The following is a 4,475-nucleotide window of genomic DNA, read 5'->3' as shown; positions in this document are numbered from 1 at the left end:
CCTCCTCCTCGTCTTTGTTGGAGTGCGCCTCGGTGTCTTCGGACATCATGTCCGATACAACCTTGCGCCAGAGACCTTTCCTGGTCCCCGCGGTCTTCTTCTTGGCCTTCTTCTTCGGCACCTCATAGGGCGCCGGAAACAACATCTTCGTTAGAAGCTCCGATTCTGGATCTTCAGGTAACAGAGCTGGACAGTCAATCCGCTCCGCTATCGCTACCCAGTCCTACAAAAACGGCATGGACGCTTAGGATCCTCCAGCGAATGCACCGATAAAAAGCGCGTCTTGCGGAACACAAAAACTTACTGGATTGGCTGGGCGCTTTACGCTGAGTCCATGATCTTCGGTTATGGGCGGTGGTACCTCGGTGGCATTGAACAACACCTTCCAGATGTCTTCGTGTGTCGTACCGAAGAGCTCTCGCAGCATCTGGTGTTCGGCCGGGTTGAACTCCCACAGATTGCAAACCCGTCTCTGGCAGGGAAGGATCCGACGGAGGAGCATAACCTGTACTATGTTGACGAGCTTGATTTTCTTGCTTGTCATATTCCGGACGCAGGTTTGAAGTCCGGTCAGCTCTACCCCAGAGCCCCAGGCTAAGCCCTTCTCTTTCAAGGAGGTGAGCCGCATGGGGATGCCGGATCGAAATTTGGGGGCCGCCGCCCAGTCTGTGTTGCGCGGCTCGGTGATGTAGAACCACCCTGACTGCCACCCCTTCACGGTCTCCACAAAAGAGCCCTCGGGCCAGGTGACATTGGGCATCTTGCCCACCATGGCGCCCTCACACTCAGCTTGATGGCCGCCCACCACCTTTGGCTTCACGTTGAAGGTCTTCAGCCATAGGCCGAAGTGGGGCGTGATGCAGAGGAAGGCCTCGCACACGACAATGAACGTCAAGATGTTGAGGATGAAGTTGGGGACCAGATCATGAAAGTCCAGCCCATAGTAAACCATGAGTCCGCGGATGAATGGGTGGAGGGGAAATCCCAGTCCGCGGATGAAGTGAGAGAGGAACACTACCCTCTCCTGGGGTTTCGGGGTGGGGATGATCTGCCCTTCGGCCGAAAGCCGGTGCGAGATGTTTACGGATAGATATCCGGCCTCCCGAAGCTTCATAATGTCCTCCTCCATGACGGAGGAGGCCATCCACTTGCCTCCCCCTCCGGACATGCTTGGAATGACTTTGCGGAGAAGGTGAGAGCTTGGGCGCTAGAGCTCAAGCAAGAGAGAATGGATGAGCAGAGGAAGAAGAAGGCATGGGTGAAAAAGGGGAATTCTTATCTCTTTATAAATGCGGTAGAAACTGTGCGCCTCCCCACTTGCCCCGTAAACTCGCTTATTCCCCGAGTGCCATCTTGATGGCTCGGTTGGGTTACCCACACCCGTATTGATGAGAATCCTGTGATAAGGGGACACGATCTCTGCTTCGACAAGACGTGCCAATAAAACCACCTCGTAATATGTGCAGTAGCAGGCTGGGAAAACGGTTCGAATACTGACCGGGCCGGGGCGTGATGTCACGCTATGAAAAAGTTGTCAGCATATTAGATTTGTGGAATATTGTGCTCTCTATGGTGGTATGTGGAATTTGTTTTGCAGAGCCGGACACAATCCTTGTGTTCAAGATCTTCTATGGAGTATTCGGAGAAGGAACCCGCCTTGCAATGCCGAAGACAATCTGCGCGCCGGACTCATCGTCATTAAAGCCTGGTTCAGGGGATACTGAGGGAGTCCTGGATTAGGGGGTCCTCGGACAGCCGGACTATGTACTTGTGCCGGACTATTGGACTATGAAGATACAAGATTGAAGACTTCGTCCCGTGTCCGGGTGGGACTCTCCTTTGCGTGGAAGGCAAGCTTGGCAAATCGGATATGTAGATTTCCTTCTCTGTAACTGACTCTGTGTAACCCTAGCCCCCTCCGGTGTCTATATAAACCGGAGGGTTTAGTCCGTAGGACAACAACAATCATAATCATAGGCTAGCTTCTAGGGTTTAGGCTCTACGATCTCGTGGTAGATCAACTCTTGTAATACTCATATCATCATGATCAATCAAGCAGGAAGTAGGGTATTACCTCCATGGAGAGGGCCCGAACCTGGGTAAACATTGTGTCCCCCGCCTCCAGTTACCATTAGCCTTAGACGCACAGTTTGGGACCCCCTACCCGAGATCCGCTGGTTTTGACACCGACACCGACCGCGTGCAATCCATAGAGAGGTCATGCTTCCAGTCTTTGGTTCAAGGATAGTTCGTGAACGGGTTGAGGGACTTCATCAATGATCTACACCAACTCTTCTTCCGCTGCAACTCGAAGTTGGTAATGATCCAATTTAAACCTCTAATGCATCTTCATAGTTTTCCTATAATGGTAATCATAGGGCAATTTTTTTTGTTTTCTACTATGTTTCTCAACATGACCCTCTTCTGGATTATCCACATCACCCATCTGAGGTTTGATAGGGTCCAAAGCTCTAATGACATCCAAATGCTCATCATTCAGTACCCGTCCCTTTGCCTCAGCTATATTGGCAACAAAACCTACATGCACATGCATTGAGGGAATGTTGTCACTATTGGAAGTGTCAGCATCCCGACCAAGATCAGCTTCAATCAACTTTCCTTGAAAATCTTCCTACACCTGCCCCCAAAAAGATAAGCTATCCGCACCAGCATAATCAGTCGCAGAGATTGGCACTTCATTTGTCACCTGGCTATGAGAAGTTCTAGTGTCCCTCATGAAACCAGAGCCACTACCCACATGGTTTTCAGTGGATACCCCTTGACCAGTCGTTTTTTACTAAGAGACATCAACTTTCTGTTTTTTGTTGCTTGAGTTGTTTTTGTCAGATAGTTCATCCACATGTACCCCAGCTTAGTTGGGAGTCATGTTGCTAGTGCCCCAAATCTCTCTAGCCTATTGAAATTCTTAGAAAGCCCCACGAATTTCTCCAACTCGAGATGGAGGAGCCAAATCCACATCAATGCATCCAATCTTTAATGTCAAATATGCAAAGCTTTTTATTGTATTCACAGCAAGAGCAATAGGTTTACCCGCCATGGCACACACTCTGAAGATGGGTTCTTTATTTCAATACATCCTAGAAATTCTTTTTACTATAAACAATGCCTCCTCTAGATGACCCACTGGTTCGACTTCTTCAACCCTTTTGGAGATCTCCACTATAGCCCCAAGAAATTTCTTCATGAACAACTTGCCAAAATAAGCAAGATCATCAAGAACCTGGTCAATAGGGAACCTCACTATGACCATCAGCTGGTTTTGCATATTCATACCTATTGATAGGGCCCATGAATCAAATTCCTCCTCCACATGTCTGGCATTAACCTCACCTTGGACCACTTTGATGTATGCATGGTGCAACTGGTCTTGTGATCTCACTTCAGAGCAAACTTCGGGGATGGCAAAAAAAAATCATGCTCGAATTCATCAGACCCCAAAAAATCAGGAGTACATTCCCATGGTTTCTTATGAGGAAAAATTTCTACCAAGTGTGCTAGCCGATATCCATCACACCGCAGAGGGGTGTATGTTAGTGGTGCCACCGTTCTCACCACTGGAGCCCCACCACGAGTCTGAGCCTCACCATCACTTTCAAGAGCACCACCTGACAGAGCCCCCTTCAAAGGAGGAGGTCAATTGAGAGAATGTTGATCAAAACCAGAGGTAGACTTCCTTGCATCAACATGAGAACCAGCTGACACCTTGGAGAGAACCGTTGTGGATGTCGTAGAGATCGATGTCGTCTCCTCTCCCATAGAAGTCGATGTACCAGAAATGCCTCAAGGCATATCTGATCTCTCTCTCTATCTCTCTCTCTCTCTCACACACACACACACACAGGGAGCTCCTCCTCCTTACACTTCAATTCTAGCCTTATTGCCTCATCAGATTTGCGTTCTTCTATCCTATGCCTATCTTCAATCTGTGTCCTCTCATCTTCTCTTCTCCTCCCCTCTGTTAATCTTTCCTCTTCCCTTTGCCACTCTTCAGATCTTCGCCTTTGATCGTCATCCAATCTTCTCTCCTCGTCCCTTCTACCATATCCATCCGATCTACCTCTCCCCCTCCCTATATTGGCCACAAGGGAAAACCAAGCAGGAGATCAATGGTTAGGTGCTTGTCGATCCATCGCCGACAAAGATGCAACCACCTAGGCGAGAGACCTAACGAACACTCGAGTGGTGGGCGTCGCGGCTCTCGAAGCGGAAGGGAGGTGAGTGGGGAAGTGGTCTGATGAAACCTGTAACATTGATCCTACAATTATATCATGAACGTTTTTCAAGTCCTAGCTAGAACTTTATCTAAACATGTCCAACTATATAATTGACCTGCATACATGTGATCAGTGACACAACCAAGGGCGTGAGGGGGAGCCATGGCCCCCCAATGTTGATTTTTTTGCACATATACCCTTCATATTTCCTAAAAGATTGCATATATATCCTTCAAATTT

The sequence above is a fragment of the Triticum dicoccoides genome, chromosome 5B, assembly GCF_002162155.2.
Source record: "Triticum dicoccoides isolate Atlit2015 ecotype Zavitan chromosome 5B, WEW_v2.0, whole genome shotgun sequence".
Taxonomy (NCBI): domain Eukaryota; kingdom Viridiplantae; phylum Streptophyta; class Magnoliopsida; order Poales; family Poaceae; genus Triticum; species Triticum dicoccoides.
Note: the sequence above shows the minus strand (reverse complement) of the source record.